Raw genomic sequence first — 25,271 nt, forward strand, 5'->3', positions numbered from 1 at the left:
GGCTACACACGGAGAAACCCTGTCTTGAAAAACATCTTTTTAATTACACGTGTGTGTGTGTGTGTGTGTGTGTGTGTGTGTGTGTGTGTGTGTGTGTGTGTAGGTATGTGGGTGTGTTGACATGTTGTGTGGGTGTGTTGACACATTGTATGGGTATGCATATGCCATGACATACATGTGGGGTTGGGGGCAAACTTTTAGGAGTCAGTTCTCTCTTTCCACCATGTCACAGGGACCAAACTCCGGTTGCTGGGATTGGTGGCATATGCTTTGTCCCCTGAGCCATTTCACTGGTCACAAGATTAACTTCTAATTTTAGTATCACAACTAACCCCTTCTTTAGTTATGACCCATGTCCCAGATCATTTAAAGTGGGATATGGTGTTTCCTTTTAAAAGGCAATTGTTTCAAGTCAAACACAAAAAAAGATCAGTTAGATCTTTCAACTCCACACCTCAGGTGCTGAGGCAAAAGGATTGCTAGGAGTCTGAGGCCAGCCTGGGCTACATAGCACAACTCTGCCTTAAGCAAAGCAAAACAAAACAAAATAACGAGAGCAGCAGCAACAAAAGCTGACTCAGAAGATAACGGTAGGTAAATATTTAACAGGTTTTATTCTTAGCTTTGGAAATACTGACCACAATGGAACTTGTTGAGGTAATCTGGGATGGGGTCTCTTTGGCCTAGAAAGCACTAGTCGGTTCCACGAGGGAAGTCCTCAAGCCTTCAGTTCCACGGGGCTGTTTGTCCCTGCAGTCCTTCTGCTGCTCCTTGGCTGCCAGCCAAGAGCAGGCCCTTGAGGGAAGTTGGCTTTCCTCCCCAGCCAATGACTGGTGTTGCTGGGTGGCTTATTTCTCTGAAAAATGTTATCAAGCGTCTGCACACACACATTTAGAACAATCGCCGTTGCCTGTGGGGAAAGGGGCGGGAGACCAACGACATGGAAAACAAAGGAACTCCTGAAAGATGGACGTATCTTGATTGGGTGAGGGTCTGGTTGCACCAGTGACACACACACCGAGTCACTGCCTGGTAGCTTACCCTAAACCAATGTAAACGGTGGAAATGTTAAGGTGGACAAATCAAGCTGGCTTGAAAGTAAAAGCCAAACCAAAGCCATGATCGCGGGCTGTAGTTCTTCAGAGTTTGGAGCTCTGTGTTCAGCTGTACTGTGGTGGTGCTAGCTCCTACCCAGCTGGCATTCCAGCTGTGCCCAGAAGCCAGTGTTCGCAGAGTTCCGCCATGTGCCAATCTTGACAGCAGCGCCCAACGTGTCTAAGAAATGTCTGTCAAAGCATTATCATGTCAGTGGGAAAGGGTGGCTTTGTCAGTAGAGGAAACTGGGATGGCTGTTCTCCAATAGAAGCAAATAACAAAACCCTGCTTCATGTGGTGTACACACACAGACACTCCGGTGGCTGAATGTGACTAAAACCGCAACATTGCTAAAAGAATACAAGACAACTACTGCACCCGCCATTCTCTGGGCCATTGTCCTCACAGCGATGCGGCAGGAGGCCCACCTGCTCTGCACACTAGGCAAAGCGGACAGTCCTTCCCTTCACAGCACGTCAAGAAAACCAGGAGTCCTATGAGTATATGGCATTGCGAAATGTTTCTGTGATCAAAGACACACCAAGAAAATGGGCATCCAGTAGGCCACAGGAAGATGAGTGTCTCACATTCTTTAAGGAGTAAGGTTCTTAGACGCAGAAGGCTCTATGAGTCAGTGGGAAAAAATGACAAAAGGCCTAATAAAAATGGGCAAAGTATGCAAGGTTTGTATTTCACGAAAGAAATGAACATGGATGGTGAACTTCTAAAAAGATGTTCAGTCACACAGAGACCAAAGCTGGAAAATGTATAGGATGAGGTAGTTCAAGGTTATTCTCAGCAATGAGAGACCCTGTGTCAAAAAAAAATGAAAGGAAGAGAGAAAGAAAGAAAATGCATAATGAAAGTACATGGTATGGATATGACCCAGTTAAAGCTTTCTATGGCATTTAAAATCGTTACTACTTATTAATAAAAACTTTAATTATATAACATTTGTGGCCTAGTTATCTCTTTTAGAAATGTTTCTGTCAAAAGCAGCCACTCCTCTGCCCCCAAAGACCTGCCAATCTTTGCAAAGTGCATACGTGGGTGAAAACTCGCTGTTCTAACTAGTTTTGCATCCTCTATAGTGAAAGTCTTGCACCAGCTAAAAAGGGTGAACTAGAATTTCCTGTGTTGAACTGGAGTGACAGACATTATAGCCTGGAAAGGGCCATTAGCTGCCCATACTAGGAGTTTGGAATTATTATTCTGGTTCTGTAGCTGGAGAAACTTGGGCCCAGAGTGATTAAGAAATTTGCTCAAGGCCGTGTGTCTGCTCACTTATTGAGAGACTGACCGTACAACTTGAGCATGGAACCCCAAGTGTGGTTTTCCAGACCTGAAGGTCTGCAAATGCAGCAACCTCGCAACCGATACTGAGGAGTACGTCACTTTTAATCTACCAAACTGATAAAAAGGGCTTACAGCAAAAAGTCTGGGTCCTCATTCTTCCGCGTGGCTTTGGCTTCAGTGGCTGCCTCTTGGCCATAAATGACATGCTTAGCCTGCTATTTCTTGATTCATTAACCTTGGACTTTAGCTATCAACTCTTGCAAGCTCTCAAGACAGTCAGCTTACTTCCCCTTCCTGTTGTCACTCTGTTCTTCACCCACTCCTGCCTGGGCCCTGGGCTGACTGTTTGCAACCTTGCTTCTGAGATTAGATCAAGGTCAACAGTTCTGGCCTTGACCAGGTCAGTACGGAGAGAGAACCTGGTCTCCCTAGGCCAGGCTGTTTTCTCTGACTCTCGACTGCAGGGGCTCAGCACAGCTGTGTGGGCATCCTAGCTGAGGGCCTACTAAAGGCTGGCAAAGGCTGTCTGCCACCCCGAGGCCTGGGCAGGTGTGTTTGAGATGGGCAGGTAAAGCTGCCTGCTATCAGCCAGTAGGAGTTTTATTCGCCACTATTGGCCGACACATTATCTCAGGGGTTTCTGCACGTCTGGCCTTCCAGATCACAGGGCCTGGGTCTCCAGAGGAAAGATGAGCCCGCGGCTGAGGTCAATGGAAGGCTGGCACCTGAGACACTTCGGGGAAAGCTGCCTTTCCATTGCCAAGCCGAGTCACCTGGTAGGAACTCTCCAAATGGCAGGACCAACACCGGGTGCCCGTGCAAACAGGTTGAGTCAGAGACTGGTGGGAGGCTGAACTAGATGGCAAGCTGCCCAGACGACAGTGATTGGCAGAGGCCACACAGCAGCTGAGGGGACAGGAGTCCCTAAAGCCTCTTTATCTTAGGGGAGAGCGTAGGACCTGTTTGTGGGTCTGAGCATAGACGGGCTATTTACTCAAATTAGACTCTCCACCTCTCCAAGCCTCTGCACTCTGACAATGGGTACATGGAGAGCAGGAAGGAGTCTGGTTCTGAAACTCTTAAGTGCAGCTGGGTCAGGGGTAAACTACTTGCCTAGCACACACAAGGTCCTGGGTTCTATTCCCAGCACCATGAAAATAGATAGATAGATAGATGTAAAAAGAAACAAATAATGACAGCCGAGGAAGATTCTTGAACCCGTGCTAGATGGATTTTTACTATGGCTACGCTAACAGTGACAGGGTAATCGTCAGTCAGGAAATGGTCTGGTCTGTTCAGGGTGAGTATGGCCATACAGGGTACCAGATACATGTCCTTCTTTTGTTCTCCACCCCAGGGTATGGCCAATAGCATGTGTTCTATTCAGATGGGCAAGTGGGGGACAGGAATACACGGCTTGGCACTTCCTTTTAAGACTTCTAAAGATATTTGTTTGTTGTTTACTTGTTGTGTGGGTATGCGTTTGGCCGTACGTACCACAACGTGTGGAAGTTAGAGGCCAGCGTTTGGGAGGTGGCTCTCTCCTTCCACCATGTGGGTTCCAGGGAACAAGCCAGGCTGTCAGTGGAAGCAGCTGCTTTGACCTGAGGCCTCTCACTGCCCAGAGCTCTTCTGCTCAGAAGCAGGGAGCCCAACAGCGCAGACTCGGCTCCCAGTGGCCACCTGCTGTCCAGGCTTCAGTCACGGGAACACCCTTAACTGCAAGGTGACCTAGCAAAGGCTCTGTTTCCAGCAGCGGCAATGACACAGGGAAGCAGCCAGTGTCGACATAGGCTCTAGAAGGGCCCAGCTGGAGCCAGGACCAGGCTCTGGCTTTGGATTGGTTTCATTTGATTTCCGATGGCTTTCAACCCTCCAACCCCTGCCTCACTTTTAACACTTGGGATTTTTCACACAACAGTCACATTTCTAGCTTACATGGCAAAAACAGAGGGCCAGACCACACTGCCCCGTATTTGCTGAGTGAGTTTTCTCAGAGTTGGGCACACTGCTGTGGGGCTGTGCTCTCCAGTTCCTCCCTCCCTCCCCACCTGCCCCATCCCCCCCCTGCACTGGCCAGCTTTGTCACCTGTCCATGAGCACCACAGTTTGTAATTCCTGCCCCAGTACAGCAGCCGCCATCCAGAGCCGAAGAAACGGAGGCCAGGGACAGCCCCCCTGGAAGATCATAGCATACCTCCTCACAGGACGCCCCAGGCCCAGCCGGGGGCTTCTCTGTCTGGGAGTAAGGGTGCCCTAGTGGATAACAGGCATGGCCAGTTATCCAGGGCTCCGCCTGAATCCTGTCACTTTCTAGAGCAAGTGACACCAGTTCCCCAAGTCTCATCTTCAGACTATCTTTTTGGTAAAGTGGTGACAGAGTCGGCTTCCTCATGACTCAAGGTGGGGCTTTTGACAGTGAACATCTGCTGTGTTGGCTCTCCTAACTGTACCAGACAGGTGGGAAAGCAAAGGTATTTACCCACTGTGGGCCTGTGGCCACCAGGTCTGTCTAAGCTGCAGTTTCTTTCCTCTGTGGCTATGGCAGCATCATGGTGCTGAAGCTTCTGTGGTGTGACCAGCGCCGTCAGGCTGAGGAGTTGAGACGGAGCAGCGCTGTGCTGGGAGGCCCTGAAAACACAAACGCTCTCTTGAATACATGAGCAGGGCTGCAGGCATTGCATTTCTCCCGTCCTTGGGGCTGCCTGCTGGGGTTCAGTTATGGCCTGGCCACGAGGAGACCCAGCTCCCTTTTGAGTCAGCTGTTCCAAGGAATGGCATGTTTCAGAACTGGGGTTAGCCCTCAATGCATCCCTACCACAAGCCCATATCTGGTTTCCGCTTCTAGGTAAGCCATATACCTAGGTACTCATGAGTTTTGTTTTAAACAAACACCATTTGCATAGCCGCGATGGAAATAATTTTAAAGTGGTTTTTAAAAAGTACCCACAGTCCTAGCCCAAAGGTTCTGCATCCTGACAGCATTGCCTAAGAACCTGTGACAAGTGGGGCATTGCCATGGTGGAAGGATGAGCTTAGATGGAAAGACTGTGGCACCTCCTTAAGGTCACTTGAACAGGGTCCCAGGATCTGTCCTCAGGGTGTCCCTCCTTGTCCTACACCTCTGCCATCCTCAGGCTTGGCTCAAATACTCTAATTCTTGCTATGTAGAGACCTCCCTGGGTACCAGCTCGGCCTTGGAGAAGAAATACTCTCGAGACCAGTGAAGATACAGCCTTTGTGTTCTCTTTATTTCTACTGGATGTTCCCCTACAGTAAACATGTTGTTGCTGTGGCCACACAGATGATCACGGGACCAACTATCTGGGTTTGCCTAGGACCAAGCAGTTTCTTAGAATGCGGAACTTTCCAGGCAAGGACAACTGGGGACAAAATGAGACAGCTGGTCACCTTCAGGGTGAAAGCTGGGGTGAGTGTTTTCCTGGCGCTGGACATGTAGACTATTTCTAGCTCTTTGCTTGTCTGGCTGATGGCCCTGTCATAGTCTCTTGTTACCAGACTTTCCTTTCCTTGGGGTCTTCCTCCAGATGAGGAGACCTCAGAGGAGATACTCAAGACTCAAACCCACATGGTGACCCAGCTCTTATCTGAGCCCATGGGAAGCCACCTGGGGACCTAGGATAAGCTAAGGGGAGGACACCAATGGTAGTGCTGGCGCAGAGACTGTTAAGTGTTTGAACCATCTGTGGCTTGGATGCTAAACAGTCACTGTGAAATCACAGGACCTGGAGAGAGTTCAGTGGTAGAGCGATTGTCTAGCATGCTTGAAGTCCTGGTTCCAGAATTAAAACTGGGCATACGCCCGTGATCCCTACTACTTGGTTGGATGAGGCAGGAGGATTGCTCGAGCCTAGAAGTTTGGAAGCTGTCTGCACACAGCAAGTCCTGATCACAAAAGGAAAAAGAAGGTGGCTGAGGGGAGGGGGGAATAGGGAGAGAAGGCAGAAGGGGAGGGGGGAGGAATTAAGTTACATAAACAAAGTTGCAAAGTAGTAAATACTCTGAGCTCTAAACACCCTTTTTCGCTGCTTTCAGTTGCTTTTGAGACAGGGTCTCACTGTGCAGACCCGGCTGACCAGAAAATTTCAGAGATCCACCTGCCTCTGCATTCAAAGTGCTGGGATTAAAGATGTGTGCCACCGTGCCCCACTGATGTAGCCCTTTCTAACCGTCACATTTGGCTGTGGTCTGTCACCATTGTCCGACTGCTGGCTCCATTTGCTTCCTTTGTCGTGGGAATCAAGGTTCACATACTTGAGCAGGAGATGTGTGACAAGCGTGCTGGAGACTCTTAGGGTCAAGACTTATGAAACAGGGAATGTGAGCCCAGACAGCCATTCAGGGAAGGTGGAGGTGGAAACCTACCAATGCTACCCACCCAGGGATGTCAAAGAAGGCCTTCATCCACCAGAGTCCTGGAAGGCTCTTGGGGCCCTCAGAGGAACTAGCCCTGTGGACACCTCGATCCTGAGCTTCTGGGTTCTGGAACCAACAACACATTTCTTTTCTTTAGACCACCTAGTCTTCTGCACTTTGTCACAATTCCCTGGTAGACTCACGCCTACTGCTTGGGGTTGGTGACATTTACTACATGGATGTCAGGTCAATACTGTAGAATACTGAGCCTCTGTGTATCTTCCTTGGTTCTGAGTCCAAGGCGTGGTCTCTTCAAGCCGTCTGTGATGAGGCTGAGGTATAGGAATCTGAAAGAGATGGGAATCAGCCTTCGGTCATTAGCTTGCTGATCATCTGGATGAATTCAAGGAAGCAGTGGAGAGAATGTTAAATAAGGCACATTTGGTGACGGTCATGCCTGCAGCCACCACCGTCATCATGAGTGATGACAGACAATGGAAACGATGATGATAACCATCAAAGCAACCTAGCATCTTGAACTCTCCTCTAACTCAGAAAAAAAAAAAGTTTGTGTCACTGACAACCAAAGAAAGTTCCACCAGGTTTCATCCTACTTAATGTAAACGAAAATGCCCACACCGAGTTCTGAACAACACTCAGAGCCCGTCATTACCCTTCCCCAGTTCTGCGCCGACTCGGGCAGAGAGGCCGGTTCTGGCCTGCTCTGGGCCCACGGCTGCCTGCCTTCCAGCTTCCCTGAGTGGCTGGAGTTGGTGTCTCTCCCCTGAGGTCCTCCTCCAGTTCCCACCACGCCCACAAGGTGTCAGTTTCCCTACACTTGTGCTCATGGTCCTTCTCAGTCTTCCCCCGTGCTGTTTGCCCTGCCTGTGCCGGATCTACTCTTCTCATGGCTGCCGTCTCCTTCCCTGCTCCGAGAGGGCTTCCCTGATTTCCTAGGTAATGTGGGTTCATGATTTCACACTCTCTTCACCACACTTTTTGTGATATGTAAGTATTTGTCTTCATATTTATTGGGTTACCATTTCTTCAATTTTTTAATCCCTTACCCGACTTCTTCATCGAGGCACGAGTACCTTAAAAGCAGACATAGAGTCTGTCTGGTCCCACAGAGACCAGCTTGACGCTTGGAAAACGTTGAATGGACAAATGAAATATATCAGATATGAAGCTTCGTGATGAAGATAAGGCAGGGATCAGTAGTTCATTCAGATCCTTCCACTGGCCCTGTTTGGCAACGCAGTTACATTTTGGTCTCAGCCTCCTGGTCGGTCCACAATCATTGATGCAATTCAAGCACAGCCTGAGACTCGGTGTTCGGGAGGGACCTGGTGCACAGAGGTGGTCCAGCGAGCTCATCTGAATGCTCCTTCAGGTAAGGGGATGCGGGACCTTGGGGGCTGCCAGGGTAAAGACTAACTTCCTACAGGAGGGTGGGGTGGGGGAGAGGACAAGTGGAGTTTCCCTGGCACAGGAGGGGTGGCAGAGTCCCCTGTGTGGGTGGAACCTGTTCTCAGTGCTAACTCCCCTCTATGCTTCTCCGCTGGGGGCCCAGATGTGGCATTTGGTTTCCCTCAGCTTCCTGTGTCTGTCTAGTGGGCTTACCATGAATGCTATCTCCAGGCTGAGATGGGGGCGGGGGCTGCAAATGTGACTCAGTCACCTCAAGAGACAAGGCTACACAAAAGCAGTGCCGTGAAGTATAGAGGACATGGCCTGGTAGCATTGACTCACAGTGGAGTGGCACATTTCCCTTGCCCACCCTCAGTGTTTCCATCTATAAAATGGGGACAGATACTGCTCTTGGATCTGCGGGCATGGATGTGCCTTCCAGCAGTCCCCCACCCCATCTCCTCCTGTTACTCACCGGGAAACGCGTCACCTCTGATCCCCCCCTAATGACTGAAGGTCAGAGTAAGACTCCAGCTTCAAAGCACCTACGAATGCTAAGTGGCAAACACTCAGACCACAACGAGGTTTCCTGCCCCCGGACTGGGCACAGGTGGGTGACTCTGTGTGGGAGAATCTAGAAGGTTAGACTAGAACGTGACTGAAGGACACAAAGCTGACAATGACAGAGGCTTAGCCCAGTCAGGGTCTGACACAGCCTAGGTTGGCCTTGAACTCCCCAGCCTCTTGCTGGGAGGACAGGCATCACGCCCGACTTGCCATGGACTTACCAAGCCCAGGCAATGCCATCGGATCTCCATGTCTCCTTTCTGTAAAGCAAGGTGAGGCTGCCCGGGGTGCAGCTGTGGTGGGCCCCAGAGCGGCGGTGGCTTTGCACACTGGCACTGCCATGCAAAGAGACTCCTGTCAGGGGTGGCCACTGGAGGCAGCGGGGGCCACCTCCATTCGCCAGCAGGAACAGCACTGAGCACACGAAGGACTGCCTGCCAAAATCCAGTAGCTTACCTTCCGCTGTGCACTGGGAACGGTGGGCACTTATGGGGCACTTAAACGTGTCAGCATTCTCAAGAGGGCTGTAGCACCTTCCCATGGAATTGGGGCAGCATGGATGGGTGCCCCTAACACCTTCTGGGCCGAGGCTTAGGGAGGACTGAGCCGCAGGCAGTATGCTCCAGGACCCTGACACACCATCTCCTGAGCTACCCAGGGTGCTTGCTTTCTGAAACAGAGGCCCCACACCTGGCGCTTACTTATTAGGCAAATATTAGCTCAGTGGTAAACACTGGAGCTAGTGAGCAATGACCCAACTCAGTTAATCTGTGACTAGGAAGTCCTGTCGGAGCTCAGGTGAAGCAAATGTCTTCTCTGTCCAAGCAGCGCTCAACAGTGGCTCTCCACAGATGGGAGAGCACCCAGCCTGAGTTTGTGGGCCTCACCAACTCTGAGAGGGAACGTGGAAGCTTAGCTTGAAAGCATGGGGTGCAGACCTGGGGACCCTCTCGCCCAACCCCTCAAGTGCCTGGAAGGGAAGGAATCTGCATTTTCTGTTTTCAGTGAGGGGTGGTGGATCCATCTGCCTGGGTGTGACTTCAGGCCTGTTCCTGGACCCCACTCTGCCTTATTTGGGAGTACCCCACCCCTCAGCACCAGGTGGCTACTCCCTCCAGGATGAGGGGGGAGTCAGTGTGACCCACAGCCTGCTTTTAACTCAGGGCTGTGGCCTGGATCACGGTGGTTACAACCGTCTCTGCAGCTGGCAGGTCTGAGACTTGGACACACTCTTGTTACATCCCATTGACTTAACGGGCTGTCCCAGGGAATGGGCTGGGTCATCCTGCCAGGGCACCTATCCTGCCAGGGCACACTGTGCTTCCCAGTTCTTGCTGTTTCTGGAAGGCAAGCAGAACAAAGGCAGGGTCCCCCATTTGATAGATGACCTGAGGCACAGAGAGGCTAAGCAACCTCCCCAGGTGCACTCAGCAAGAGAGGGCTCAAGACTGGGACTCTACCATCAGCCCTTGCTGTTAAGTGACAGAGGGCAGTGGTTACACCACATGCCAGGGGCCCTGGGAAGATGTAAAGTGTGGGTGTAACAGCGAGGGAGTCACCAGTGGGCATACAGGAAGTCACTGTGACTCCCCTTGTGTCCTTATCGGGGCAGATGGTATCTCTGGGGAACTCTGTAGTCAGGCTCTTCCTGTGGGCCCTCTCCTAGACTGTCATCTTCCCTGGCACCCCTCATCTGCCCGGTTCAGGGGACCCAGCTTGTGCTGGGCAGAGCAGGAGTGTGTGCCCACACTGTAGCCGAGGAGTTCTCGTGTGGCGGGGTGATGGTGGGATTGAGGGTCTCAGCAGGGTCCGTGCAGAGCCGTCACCAGCAGACAGCTGCTTACCTCATCTCCCTACAACACGTGACCACACCTGTGCTCCCCAGACGCCGTCTGTCCATCCGGCTGTCCTCCTCTGTGGCCTCCTCTCTACCTTTCATTCAGTCACACAGCAGTGAGCAAGCTCCTCCTCAGCCCTCCAGTCAGGCCCACCCTCCTCAGGGCCTTTGCACAGGCTCCTCTCTCCACTAGAATGCCCCACTCTCGGGACCCCAAAGGCTACTTCCTGGAAGCTGTCGATACGCAAGCATCATTTCTCACTGAGAGTCTCACCTCACTCCTTTATCACTCTCCCATCTTCTTTTCTTCCCACAATTCTCAGAATAGCTCTGGACAGATTTCATATTTATTGCTTACTAATTTATGATCTGCATCCCTGTAGCTCTGAGAGGGAAGAGATTTTAGCATATGGTCTCTCTTTTGTCTACCACAGCAATTTGATCACAGTTGGCTTTCCATAAACATGTGGGTGCATCCATCCATCCACCCACCCACTCACCCACCCACCCATCCACCCACCCACCCACCCACTCACCCACCCACCCATCCACCCATCCATCCATCCATCCATCCATCCATCCATCCATCCATCCACCCACCCACCCATCCACCCACCCATCCACCCACCCACCCACCCACCCACCCACCCATCCACCCACCCACCCACCCATCCATCCATCCACCCACCCACCCACCCATCCATCCATCCATCCATCCATCCATCCATCCATCCATCCACTCATCCACCCACTCACCCACTCACCCACCCACCCATCCATCCATCCACCCACCCACCCATCCATCCATCCATCCACTCATCCACCCACCCACCCACCCACCCACCCACCCATCCATCCATCCATCCACTCATCCACCCACCCACCCACTCACCCACCCACCCACTCATCCTCTTTTCTTATTCACTCACCAGTTACCCATCATTCCCGGGCCTGCTCTGGTACCGCTAGGGTACACAGACAAGGAAAGCAGGGGGAATTGATCTTGGTGGCAGCAGGAAACACAATAAAGTCTGAGGGTTCCCAAGGTAAATCCTACAGGAGGGACACCCCCACGGCCCTGGCCCCCAACAGCAGATGATACCACTTTGCTCAAAGGATGAGCCTCTGTTTGAGTTGACTTCTTGGGAGGAAGTATAGCTCAGCCAGCAGGTCTCAGTGTTGGGGGTGTGTGTACATCAGAAGGACCCCTGGGGTACTGGTGCCTGGTTGTAAGAATGCTGACAAGCGGTGGGTGGCAGGGGCTGGGGAAGTGTATGCACAGGGCCTCTCCATTGCAGGGTGGAGCTTGCCTGGACTTCTCCCCTGGCACCCTCCCAAGATACCTGGGGCAGCTGCCACCACCCATGCCTAGGAAAAATTTCCATCTCTGCCCCTTTCCTGCCTGCTCTGCTTCCACCTTAGTCCAGCAGGACATTTGGGAACCCCACACGCAGCCCTGGAGGCCTCCTGCATCTAGCCCGTGGCTGCTCTGTGTTGCATAGCAGCAGACAGGATTTAGGTGGGGCCCTAGCTCAGTGGAGGCGGGGAGAAGTCACAAAGGGCTGGCAGTTTGCAGGTGTGTGGGGGTGTGGCAGCATGCCTCCCACAGCCTGAAAACCCAGAGGCAGGGTGACCTCAGCCTTGCACAGAGCAGCTCATACTGTCCAGGATAGAGATGCCGAAATTTCACGAAGGCTGAAGACCATTCAAACCTCGCCAGAAACTTGGAGTTTCGGAGAAGCCACGGGCACCGGAAGCTAGAAGGGTAGGTGGAGCCTCACCTGAATTGAGTTTACTGCTGCCTAGACAGGCTCAGACTAGGCTCTGGGCACCGAGGAGGATGAGGAGGCTGCCAACGTTGTCAACAGAAGGGCCTGCCTAGACCTGGAGGTGGGAGGCTGCTGTCCAGAGAGGAAGACAGAGGTAAGAAAGGGCAGCAGGTATGGCATGGCCTCAGCCTGGCCCAGCCCACTTGACCTTGGTCTCAGGTTCAGCTCAGTGCTTGGGGGTTCTTGTGAGTGTGCCTGATCCCTGATGTCTCCTGGGAATGAGTTTGAGGCTCAGCTGTTCGGAGGTGGCTCCTAGCTGCTCGGAGTGTGGCCTGGCCATGCTCACGCGGGGTCACTGGACACTGCAGGCGTGAAGTGTGCCCCTCTTAGAAGGAGCCCGTCGATGTGAGGGCCAGAGTGAAGCTTGGAACCTGGCAGCATGAACCCCAACTTCGTCTTGGTCCCCAGTGCTCCCAGAGCAGTTTCCTTCTGAGATCATGGGGAACCGGTTTAGCAGCAGGTCACCCTACTTGTTTGACTTTTGAGGAGGAAGAGGAGGTAGGCGGATTTTCCTGGTGCGGCAGCAAAAGGGCAGAACTCACTTATGTCTGTCTGTCTCTACTGCTGACAACCAAGGGTCCCCTTGCCTCCCAGCCCAGGTTTGTCACCGCATTTACAAGAGTCTAGTCAAAGGTTCCCCTCTCCTACCAGCTGCTTCCTTGAATGCTGGCCCAACATTGCACATGGACAGGGAGGAAAATCAGGCTTGCCATGGCCTCTGGTGGGACCCTGGCACATTCCTGTCTGGACCCATGGCCCTAGCTGTACCATGATGGAGGTAGACAGGGTCCCGGATATGAAAGCAAATACTGCTTCTAAAGCCCCAGCCCCCAGCCCCAGCTCACGGCCCCCACCCAGCCAGACAAAGGTGGGCGGCTGGCGCCGCTGCTCTGCTTCTGCCAGCCTGGCTCCCTGAGGCCTGTGGGCTGCACAGTGGGCCCCTGCTAATGAGCATCTGCCATCACTCCATTATGCCTCCTGCGCCACCTGCGCCCCGGCACTTAGTGGGAGACCCCGGCGGCTTGGGGTGGTTCTCTGGCAGCTGGGCATAGGGGTATGCAGAAAGTGGGAGGTGTTGGGGGGTTCTCCCGGGACTAGGGGGCCCCCTGCTCTGTGGGATTTCAACAAAGTACTTAGGATTCTAGCTCTTCATTGTATCAAAAGAGAAGTGTTGGAGCTGGGCTGGGGTGACACAGGTCTGTAATCTCCACCCTAGGGTGGCCGAGGCAGGTCAATTTTGAGTTCTAGGCCAGCCTGGGCTATGTGGAGAGACCCTGTCTCAGAAGAGAGGGAGAGGGAAACAGGGAGGTGGTGGCAGCCTGCTGGGCTCTCAGGTGAGGGAACAAGAGTGTCCTCTTCACCCCAAGTGAGTCTCCCACAGCCAACATCTCAATACATCCGTGCTGTGTGTGTATGGGGCAGGGGATGTGGGCACCCAGGAGGGCACAGCCGAGATCTGGGTCCTGTGGACTCTGGCGGTGAGTGACCTGGCATAGTGCTTTCCTCAACATGGAGCAAGTCTCCCCCAGACTCTGCTCACTGCTGGACTACCTTGTGGGTGGTCACTCAGCCCCCTGGGCCTCCCTTGCCTGCCTTGGCACAGATGAGCCAATGCCTCTCTGCTTGATCAGAGACATCTGGCCCGAGTCTGGTGTCTGAGCAGCTGCCACTCAAACCTCACAGGGCAGGACCTGGGGAGGGGTGGCCTAGATGGGGCATAAGTGTGGAACAGTTGTCAGCAGCTGGCATGGTAATGCTGGTCAGCTCAGGTCTGGCCTTCTAGCCCAGACGGGGTGGCTCCTGTGGAGGATGGAAGTCCCTCTATCCCTACACACTGGGGATGTTTTCAGAGCAGACCTGTGGGGGCTAGGGTGATAGCTCAGCTGGTAAGACACTTGCTGTGCAAGCCTGGAGATCTGAGTTTGAATCCCCAGTACCACATAAAAAGTCAAACTTAGTGGTTTGATCCTATACCTCAGCCCCAGGGAGGCAGAGACAGGAGGATCTCCAGGCTCGCTGTCCAGTCAGTCTAGCTGAATCAATGAGCTTCAGGTTTGGTGAGAGACCTTGCACATCAAAAAGTAATGTGAGGCCAGTGAAATAGCTTAAAGCACTTTCCTTCAAGACGGACGACCTGATTGATGGAGATCTCTGGGCCACACAGAGTGCAGGGAGAGAACCGACTCCTGCAAGCTGTCCTCTGACCTCCACACGCATGCAATGGTGCTGGTACACACACACACACACACACACACACACACACACACACACACACGCACGCACGCACGCACGTTCCTAAGACGTTTAACACATAAGACGGAGAGTGACAGAGGAAGACACACACACTGAAAGTTGAGTTCTGGCCTCCACACACATGTGCACATGCATCCGTGTAAACATGTAGGCAAGCATATACTTCAGCGCACGCTCAAGAGCAAACCCAGGAAGATGCTGCCCCCATTTTACACATGAGGACACTGAGGCCAGAAAAGTCAAAGTCCTGCAACTTGATGCTAGAGTCCCCTGGCAGTCATGGAGGGCTTCGGGACAATTCTGTGGGGGAACCAGAGCAGGGAGGAGAGCAGTTTGGAGTCAGTCAGTGGCTATCCTGGGCCAGGTTGCTTCTGAGCACACGGCAGGGAGTCACACCCTGAAGAGGTAGAGCAGGAAGGCCTGCCTCATCATGACAGCTCCCCTGGTTACCTGCGCTGTTCAGAGATGGGTAGGGTCTCATGGGGGACCCTAGGCCTCTGGATCCCGAAAGACAGTCCCAGACTGGCAGACGTGTGACTGGACTGATGAGGACTTGTTCAAAGTGCCTTATCTTTGCCCTGGGCTCAAATACTGAGAGTCAGGGGCATGGCCAGTTTGACTCTCTGAGCATGATCCAGCTGGATCCAGCACTCCTGCTAAGTGCTCTCGGGGTGGGGGTCAGACATTCCGTCATGCCACAACATGAACAGAAAGTTCGTGGCCAGTCTGCCTGTCTCAGGCAGCTGGGCACCCAGGCGTGCCCACCTCCTAGGGCAGCTAGTGGGAGTGGCCTTGGAGGCAGCCAGCCTGAACTTGTCTAGGGAACAGGACATTGGGGCGGCCTCTTCCTTGCACACTGGAACGAGGGAGGCACACAGAGAAATGAGGAGTGCCCATGCCAGGGACCAAGGCCACTTCTTGTTGGCATGTAGTCAGACATCATTGGTACCAGGAAGAGGGACCTGGGGGAAGGGCCTGAAAGTCAGACCCTGGTTCAGGTCGTGACACTAGGCTGGTGGTCTCCTTCCCTCTCGTACCGTAAATAAGGCAAAGGCGCTTAGCAGGGTTGTGGGAGAAAACACCAGCCACTTGTATGGCGGATGACAAGTGTGCCACAGCCATTTGGAGCAAGGGGGTGAAGGGCTAGAGGGGATCAGAGAGTTTCTGCTGGCATCTGGAGGTGTGACTCTTCCCAGACCACAACCCCAGAACTTTGGAAACCTGAGGTAGGTAAATACAGGCGGGCATCTGCTTGGCTCCACCCTGAGGGAGCTGGAGTGCACTCCAAATAAGGTCTCAGAAAACAGGACTGGGCAGACTTAGCTCACATGTTGTTGCCAGCCTCCATTCCATTTGACCTGGCATGATGTCCTTGAACCCCAAGCCTGGGCTTGAATCCCCATGAGGCTTAGCAGCCCACTTTAATGCCTGAGAGCGAGCACCCTTGCCCCTCATCTTGGACCAGCCTGGTTTTCATGCGCCTCCCAGGCTAGGGGAAGGGGATGTCCCCCAGTGGGAAGGGCTGTCCTGGGCACTGGCACACAGCTGCCTTTGTGAGGGTGACTGAGTCACATGGGCACCGCCATCCACGCTAGACCCCGGGGCAACATGACGGGAGGTGGCGTTGTCATGGGGGCTGTGGCTTCCCCCACGCTTGTGGGCAGGAGGCTTTCCCACGGGAATGAAGGGAGTAGGGAGGGGGCTGAGAGCACGGTGTTAACACATCTTCTGGGTTACAAGCTGTAGGATTGTGGGATGGCTTTGGGAAGGTCCTCTTTCTGGGCTTCAGGGTTGCTGCTATACAGAGGGGACACAGGTGTTTGCTAGCTGGACTTGGTGCCCTCGTGTGCACTTTAGTATCAGTTTGCCGGGTATTGTGCTCCGTGATATACAAGGTCACCGAGCTCGCAAGGGAAGCCTGTGCATGAATTCTTCGTGTCTGGTAAAAACCCACCTCTGGGTAGGCAGAGGCTGTCTGGGCCCCTGGCAAGAGTGGGCACAGCTCATCGCTGTCCACAAGGCTGGCTTGTGCAGCCTGCTGTTCATTCTGGCAGGTTAGAAAGAGACCGAGCCCTGAATGTCCGCTGAAGCTCTACCGGCCACATACTCCATCCCTCTCTGTGCCCAGGCCGTGCCTCCGGCAGCCTTATTGGTTTCTTATCCGTATCCTGGGGATCATGTACCCATGGAGGTCTCTCCTCAGTGTTCAGGGAGCAGGTGCCGGTTTTGGCCTCAATTGACAGCAGAGAGGTGGCTGGGTGGATATGTTTGTCCGAGTCACCAGCTGGCAGAGTCTGCTGTAGCCCGTTGGCTCCGGACCAGCATCAGTATTACCTCTCTTCCATCCCTTATAAAGGGGCAACCATCAGCTTCCTGTGTTCCTTACCCCTAGTCCCTGGCTCTGTCGCCAGCCTGTGATCCCACACCCTCTGTGGAACCACAGCTCTAGGGCTGAGCCATGGCCCCGTGGCCATGGGAAGCAGCCAGGACCCATGGCTCCATCCCAGGAGGCATTAGTACAGCCTTTTTTCACTTCCCAGATCTGCACCCCACCCCTAACTACACATATCAGGGATGCTTTTGACACCTCCCCTCTCCCTGTCTGACTTTCCCCGGTCCTGCCTCTGAAAGTCTCTAGGACGCGAGTCTTCAGTCCGGGTTTCCTTCGTCTCCATCTTCAAGGCAGCCCCGCCACCTGCCCATGCTTCTTACACCTGTTCAAGCCCTTAGCGGAAAGACAGGGCTCCTTGAGTTTTGCCACCTGGAGATCCTATTAAATGTGAGATTCCCATGGGACAGATCTGGGGTTTCTGACAAATGTTCTATGTGTCTGTGACCGTAACTCGAGTGCTGAGCATAGGTACCCCTTACTCAAACACCTTTCATGACTCCCAGTGACTTTGATTAGCCCTCCAGTCCCATGTGTTCAAAATATTCCACCATCTGCCCCCGTTTCTTCAACAGATTCTATTTCCTTCTAAACAGAGCTCTCCCCGCCTCTCCACCCCTGCTGCTGTCCCCCTGCAAGGCCCTTCCAAGGGTCTCTGTCGACATTGCTGTCTTCTCCTTCAGTGTTCAGCAGGGGCTCTGGAGTCACCTGGTTCATACCTGGCTTCTAGCCTTCGGAGGGTGTGGCTGAGAGCCCTTGCTTTCTCTGTACCTGGGGCCTCTTCTGTGTGGTGGAGACTGGTGGAAATATGAGGCTAAGGCCTGTACCTGCTAGATGTTTGCTGAGAGCTTCAGGCCCACCCGCGTCTTAGCCGTGTGGCCTTGGATAAGTCACTGCTTGTGTCTGGTCACCTCACGTGATGTGAGGTGTTGCGAAGTGGACCCCTGGGCTCCTGCCTGACCCCTCCACATCCCCGGCTGTGTGACCCTGGGCAGGTCGATTCCCTTCTCTGAGTTTTGCTTCTCTGCCTTGCCCTCTTCCTTCATTACCACATTCCTGGAGAATGTTTCTTGAGACTCACCAAGCGTCTGGGCAGGTGCTGTGAGGACGGCATGAGGGAGGCTGGGATGCAGCCTGTGAGACTGCTGCTTTTCTGTCACCACCACTGTTGTCATTGTCACCGCTCACCTTCATTGGGTTGTGAAACCTCACAGCGCTTGCAACCTGGACTTGCTGGCTCACACTATACGGAGAGGAAAGATGGGGAGACTTCACTCTGGAGGCCCGTGCTTACCCTACCCACCCCAAAGTGTGCAGGACCGGTGGACCCCAGAAGTGGAAGGAACAACCAGCACAGACAGCCGGCTGGCCAGAGCAGACAAGGTGGGGCTGGCCCACTTCCAAACTGCTCTTTCTGAGGTTTTAGACGGGCTCTTTACCTGGGCCTCAGTTTCCCATTTGGCTCAGCAGACAGCCTAAAGAAGGCTATTTCCAGAAGTCCCTGGAGTCTTGGAGTCCAGGACATGGGTTTTGAAAGGTTGAAACTGAAAGAGAGTGGGAGAACTCTGGTCTGGCTCCGTGCTAGGAAGACGCTCAGAGACACGGGTCAGCAATCAGCCACGCATGGCCTCAAGCCAGGCAGCCCGACACCCCCTTCCTCCAGGAGTGCCTTCCTGGCTTCTGCCTGCTGCCAAGGAGGTTAGACTGTCCTTCAGGAAGGGGCAGTAGTCGGCTGGGCCTGGAGGCGGGGCCAGCATCTGAGTGGTCGGTTGCCATGGCAAATTGGTTTCTTTGACAGAACTTCAGGGGAACAGCCCCCAGGGACCTTGATAATGGGGGGGGTGAGGAGGCACCGTCACCCCAGCTCGTTCCCATCCCTGAAACTGGCACCGGGGTTCTGAGATGATCAGAGGTGAGACCCAGGTCCCCACTTGCCAGGCCTGAGTCATGGGCATCCCCCAGGGTCCCCGCCTCACCTCTGCCAGTCCTGCCTCCTCCTGCCTCCCTCCGAGAAAGCCATGACTCACGGTTAGCCAGTCATCTCATCGCCAGCCTGAAGGGAGGAGCTGAGCTAGGGCAGGAGGGTGTCCCAGCCCTCCCTCGGGTTCTTCAGGCTGCTGACCGTAGGAGAGGGCTGCCGGAGCCTCCCACCCAAGCTCAGCGCCCTTGCTAGCGCGCTCTCTCTCTCTCTCTCTCTCACCCGCGAGAGACCCAGACTGGCAGACTCTGCCTTGGAGGTGAACCCTGACAGCTGGTCCAGCTGCCTGGCTCCTTCCAGAGCCTTCTGCCTGGCACCAGGTCCTGGACTAAGGGCGGCAGCTAAGAAGAGACTGTAGAAGGTAAGGGGGTCTTGGGGGGGCGTTAACTCAGATGAGTACAACTGTGGGGGTGCCTCTAGCATAGAAATGTGTATAAACTGAAAGCTGCCTAGAAAGGAGATAGGATCAGAAGGGACAGAGATTTTAGAGCCATTTGTTATTGGACCTGTGGAAAACCAAGGCTCAAGTGGTAGGGTCTTGGGCCCATCAGTGTGGCATCTGCGCTCTGGGCCTTTCAAACTCTGTTTTCATCCAGGGGGTGTGGCATTCATCCACAATCCCAGCATTTGGGGAGGCAGAGGCAGGAGGTTCTCAAGTTCAAGGCCAGCCTTGTCTACAGCGATCTCCTCTCCTATTGGGACATGAGACTCTGAGAGGGCAGTCGGCTCTCCTGAGGTCACACAGCATGCAGAGATGCAGAGCCAGGCTCCGGAAGAGGGCACTGTGGTGGACTTCCCCTATAGCTTCCCTCAGGGACAGGACCCCCCTTCCCCCGAGACCCAGAGTGGTCTAACAACCTGAAACCCAGGAAGGAAGGCTGGGTGCAGCATCTGGCCTGAACAGGAGGCACCTGGAGTAAGAGTCCCGGGCGTGAGGCTGAGGGGCCAAGAGCTCCTTACCCTTAACCACAAGACCTCAGGGCCCCCAGCTGCTTGGGCCTGATAGGACCTTAGTCCCCCTTCCCCTGGTGTAGGGAATGCGGGCAGGGTTCCTGTCCTCCCCACTTTCCAGCCAGCCATCTGGTGGTGACCGTTAGGGCCTCCAGGGGGCTCATTTTACTGAGGGGGTGGGGTGAGTAGCGGCAGAGTCCCTTTTGTCCCCGTCCCCCTCTTAAGCGACTGTGGCGTGCGATGGCTGACATGAGTGAGGAAAATTGTATGCCTCCTTCAGAAGGCCAGGGAGGTGGCTTATTGTAAGCATTCACTCGGTGCCTACTGAGTGCTCCCTACTGTCCTAGGGAACAGCGAGGAACAAGACAATTAAGGTCAGTTGGAACTTACAGGTGGCCCGTCTCTCTGCAGGCCCCCAGGAGTCAGAGACTCTGGGAAGGGGCAGCTCTGGCCATCGGGAGCTGCAGGCTGCTGAGGGGTCCCCAGAATGCAGGCTAGTCCCGGTGTGACCATCCCTGCCCCATCAGAGCTTTGAGGGGGAGCAGACCTTATCTCCCTTTGCTATTAGAGCCCCAGGAACTTGAGACACAGCCCACCTTGGTCAAAACCACTTTACTCGGCCTCTCTCTGGGTTGCTAAACTGGTGATCCTTGTCACACAGCCTCCACAGTCCAGGGACTTGACTCCAAGAGTCTCAGGCAGGGGGATCCTGGCTGCAGGTGTGATCTTTGATTAGGAGGCTGTCTGAGGTGGCATCTCCATCTGTTTGCAGAGGGAGGCCGATGAGGAGGTGAGGTTGCAGAGGGAGATGAGCGCACCAGACGAGAGGGCAGGAGCTGGAGGTCTGTGAGGAAGAGGAGTGAATCCGGCTCTGAACTAGGCAGAAGGGGAGGGGAGGAGCTGCGTCTGAAAATGCATGGATGGATGTCCATGGCAGAGAATACAGTATGGGAAGAGCATGGGGGAAACAATGAAAGCTGGGGGGCTTGGGGCTGGCGACAGTACTGCCGCGTGACATGGGTCACTTCAGCATACTCGGTGTCGTGCCAGAGGATCTCAGTCTTCTGTGCAGGGGAAGCGGTGTTGAGAGCGCTGGGCAACAGGTGGGAAGGGCAGAGGAGGAGGGCTGCGGGTCTGGACCGGCTGGCTACTCAGCCCCTGGCTGCCAGACTGAGCCTCAGGCTCAGGGACGGCTTCCTGCCTAAGGAGAAGGAAGCGGAGGTGAGAGCCCAGTCCTAGGGGAGGGAGGGAGGGAGAGAAGGGAGCAGATAGAGCTGTGATGGGTAGTGTGCTCTGTGGAATGGCCAGCGTAATCAGGATCCTGCATGGCAAGGGTCGGAGGCAACACGGGCAGGACAGCCGTGAAGGGGCCACCGTAGACGACCTCCTAGCTAGAGGATGTTTAACCCTCACGGGGATGTGGGGTGAGCTTCTAGGGGAAGGGAAGGGGCAGGGCCCTGAGAGGGGTGTTAGAGATACTGGGGGGATTGGGGAAGTGTGATTGAGGGCTTCATACGCTGGCCCTGGTCCGCAGGGTGGCCCTGCCTTCTGACTCACATCAGATGGGGGCATCATGTGAGTGCACCCGGCAGCTGAGGGTGACCAGCCCCCAGGGATCTGGCAGATGGCAAATAGGGGGTGGGGCAGAGCTGGCACAAAGGGCCTCTCAGATGCAGTGGGTGGGACACTGGCAAGCCATCCCTTGCTCGGCTGAGAGATTGTCCCTGCTCCAGGCTCTGGACTTCCCGCCCCGTCTGGAGTTGCCGGGGCCCCCTGAGGAGCCTGTAGATTCTGGGATCAGGTTGAGCTATCGAGGAGAGGGACTACAGTTATCCTGCTGCTAACCACTGGCCTGCCTGGCATGAGGTGGTCTGAGACACAGTTCTAGGCCCCATGTGTCCTAAATTCTCTAAGTTCCCTGAGAACCCAGCCTGAATTGGAAAAGTCCTGAACCTTCCAATCTGGGCTCAGTGCTTACTTTAAAGACATGAAATGTGGGTGAGGAGGCTTCCTCAGCATGGGATCTGAATCTTTGGGACTCCAGGTCCCACTGCTGTCTCTGTCTCTCTTGGGATGCAAGGAGGTCTTTGTCTAGGTCCTAAGCTAATTGTTGGGGGGGGGCATATGCTTATACCCTGCCCCTGGTAAGCCCATGCGTTTGGTGATGGGATTTAGGCAGGCTTGCTCAAAGAGACCTTAGCATGTACCTTTTTTGGTTGTGTAGGATTGGACATGTGCCTCTGTTTCCTCATCTTTAACCATATCTTCAAGGGGCTGCTCTGAGCATGGCAGAGTTAATGTGAAAACGTTTAGACTAGCACTTGAATAACGGGGAGTTAGCATTTGCCTCTCTCTCCCATTGGACAGATGGGCATACCAAAGTCAGAGACGTCACTTTTCCTTATCTCCACTGCCTGTGGGGGAGCCGACACTGGAACAAGTCAGCCTGCCCCGACTAGCCCGATCTGTGTGTCGGCAGGAAGGCTAGCGTGGTTGGGCACCAAGATCCTGGACTGGCACTGACCTTGGCGATGTGTGGAGTGCAATTCCAGGCAGGCAGAAATAAGAGCTTTACTGGGAGATGCTGGCAGAGCATCCAGCATCCACAGGCAGTCCTTTCCACATTAGTAGGAGATGGGCTGGGGATAAGGGACCAGCTCTCCTAGAGCCAGCTCTGGTCCCCTGATGCATCCAATGTGGCTGATAGCTTCAGCCTGCTTTCCCTGTTTCAGGGCCACTTTGACTCTAAAATGATGAGATAGAAGATTCTCCTTACTGCCTTCTGTCCTCAGGCCTCTTCCTCCCTTCCAGCAATATCTGCCTGGATTCTCAATTCCCATGGCAGAAAGTGGGCAGGTACCAGAGACTCATATTACACTGCCAAAGTGCACAGCTTCTCTGGGACTCAGTTTCCTTGTCTGTGCATGTGAATTACCAGACCGTCGGTTTCTTGCAAGGTTTGTTGCCGGAACACAGGCTGCTGATGTATTGCTAGCACATTGCAGGTCTGCGAGTCCTCAGGAAGCTCTGCTCGGGTGCTTGGGGGTGCTTGAGTTACAGCTAAGTTCAGGTCCTTGAAGAGTGACCTTGAACAAGAGGCCCTCTCCTCTCCTCTTCCCTTCTCCCCTCCTCTTCCGTCTTCCTCTCCTTTTTCTTTCTCATACAGGATATCACTATGTAGCCCAGGCTGGCCTCAAACTCGTGATCCTCCTGCCTCAGCCTCCCAAGTGCTGAGATTACAAATATGTGCCACCATGTCTAGCAAGTAACGTCCTTGCCCTGAATCTTATTTACAGTAAGGGGAGAATGAAGATACTTGAATCTCCAGACGGGCCTGTGGGGGGGGGGAGGTAGTTACATGTCCCCAGGGCTCAGGAGGAGCAGGCCTCATCCCCGTCTGCCCAACACCTTCTCTGTCTCCCAGTATGGCGGTGCCCTGGAGAGGTGCACAGGTGACAGTGTAGGCTCTGGGGCTGCCTGGTTCCATCTCAGTGCCAGCAGCTGTGTGACCTTAGACAGGTGTGTTAACCAAGCTGTTCCTTGTTCTCATTCTTCTTCTTTTGGTTTTTCAAGATAGGATTTCTCTGTGTAGTCCTGGCTGTCCTGGAACTCATTCTATAGACCAGGCTGGCCTTGAACTCACAGAGATCCACCTGCCTCTGCCTCCTGAGTGCGGGGATTAAAGGCGTGAGCCATTGCTGACTGGCCTTTCTTTAGTTTTAGTGAAAATGACATCTTGAGAAGGCGGAGGGAGCCATGAGATTTTAAGTGCATCGTTCCCTGTTATGTAAGTGCTGTGCTGCTATGGATACCATTCTGGAGCCTTCTCTGGGGAAATAGCAGAGACTTTATCCTAGAGCAACTGTCTGCCCCTGATCAAAGATGTCTTTAGGAAGGCTCCACTCTGTAAACATATCCCACTGAGAGGGTCTTGGTTGCTGCTCTGAGGCTTGTCCTGTCTGGGACTCCATCCTGCTTCCTAAAACCTGGGGTCTTACTGCCAGACTCGTCCCTGTTGCATGCCACCTGAAAGCCAAGAGACACTTCTCTGAGGCTGTCTTCCCCAGGTTCCGTCTGGGCTTCTTGGGTGCACGAGAGAAGCATTAAGACGGTGGACAGATAGACTACATGGTGAACAGTCTTTGCTGTCTACGGTGTCTTGTCCTCCTTTTTCTAGAGAATATCACCATTGACCTTGACCTCCTAGAACTCTCACGACCTGTCAGGTGTTACTTGTCTGCAAGAGAAATATTACGGTAGATTATTGCTTGTGTCCATTGACTCACAGCTGCTTAGTAGTAGCAGGAATGTAGCCCATTATAACACAACTAAGGGCCATCAGGTTCCCTGTGTTCTGCAGTCTTCGAAAGAGATGACTTCACAGTTAGCTCTACCGTCATTTATCTGAGCCTTCTCTTTAGAATTCCAAGTGCAGGGGGCAAAGGATGGGAGACCCCTTTGAAAAGGCATAGCAAGGGGAGGCGACATTTAGGCATCACCTACTGTTAGATCTTGGCCTGTTTGGCTGCTTTCCTGGGTTCAGAAGGGATGCCTGGGTTCCAGCCAGGCTGCTGCCCTGAGCAGCTCCCTCTGTTACTCCTCTTCTGGAATGAGTTCCCTTGGTCCCTGGGGCCTGGGTTGCGTGGCCATCCCCAGCCAAGCCCATTTCTGTGTCTGGAAGCGTGGGTTTCTGACCTTGTGGTAGGCGACATCTGCCCTGACCCACCTGTTTTGACGCTGACAAGTGTGAGGGGTGGACCTCAGAGGTTGGTCGGGCAGCTGAGTCTTGCGGAACCTGGGCCTGATTCCTGTCTGTTGTGTCATCCTCTGGGCAGGTGCCAAATGTCTTGGGCTGGCCGCTAGCCTGCCCCTCAGCATCACTTTACTGCCCAGCGTCCTCATTCTGTGTTTGGTACTTCTGCTCATCCAAGGCTTAACTATTATCCACATTTCAGAGACGATGAAGCAGGTTGGGGAGGGGTGTCCCTGGATGGTTCATGGCGGCAGGGACCTGGTCACTTGCCTCTGGTCAGATTTGTTCCTGTTTTGTCACACGTCTGTTCCCACTGCAGGCTGTGAGCACTCCATCCTTTCAAGTATTCCGTGGCCAGAGAAGCCATGGCAGGGCCTTGGGGGGATCATGAGGCCTTCACAGTTGCTCCAGGCATGAGCTTTCCCAACCCTGGGGAGATGGCACCATGTCCTTCAGAGTTGTTAGTGTTACCCAGCAACGGGTGATGTCTGCGGGTGACATAATGCCCCACCATTACCTTGCTGGTCATTGTACCC

The 25,271-nt window shown here is 53.8% G+C and overlaps 1 protein-coding gene and 1 long non-coding RNA gene across 7 annotated transcripts in view; one reads left to right on the forward strand and one right to left on the reverse strand.

Annotated features, from left to right (window-relative positions):
- Window positions 1–595: 595 nt before the first annotated feature.
- On the reverse strand, window positions 596–18,738 carry LOC110342541. 4 transcript variants are annotated; one of them, XR_005875180.1, is made up of 5 exons: window positions 18,493–18,738; window positions 18,135–18,296; window positions 6,791–7,115; window positions 4,874–5,022; window positions 596–1,906 (listed from the first exon to the last, which is right to left on the reverse strand). It is a non-coding gene; the product is annotated as an uncharacterized LOC110342541 (long non-coding RNA). The 4 variants fall into 4 exon arrangements; XR_005875179.1 differs by lacking the exons at window positions 18,135–18,296; window positions 18,493–18,738 and adding exons at window positions 8,967–9,080; window positions 9,202–9,900; XR_005875178.1 differs by lacking the exons at window positions 18,135–18,296; window positions 18,493–18,738 and adding an exon at window positions 9,202–9,893 and having other exon boundaries at window positions 6,778–7,115.
- Window positions 12,185–25,271, forward strand: part of Adgrg1 (adhesion G protein-coupled receptor G1) — a 36,870-nt gene continuing 23,783 nt past the window's right edge. The window contains exon 1 of one of the 3 annotated variants that reach the window (XM_013119470.3): window positions 12,185–12,505. The gene's annotated coding sequence lies outside the window, so the exon portion shown is untranslated. Of the gene's footprint in view, window positions 12,506–19,128; window positions 19,393–25,271 lie in introns of those variants that run through there. The other 2 variants (XM_013119472.3, XM_013119468.3) reach the window with 2 other exon arrangements.

This window comes from Mesocricetus auratus, unplaced genomic scaffold (genome assembly GCF_017639785.1).
Source record: "Mesocricetus auratus isolate SY011 unplaced genomic scaffold, BCM_Maur_2.0 Super-Scaffold_100714, whole genome shotgun sequence".
Lineage (NCBI taxonomy): Eukaryota > Metazoa > Chordata > Mammalia > Rodentia > Cricetidae > Mesocricetus > Mesocricetus auratus.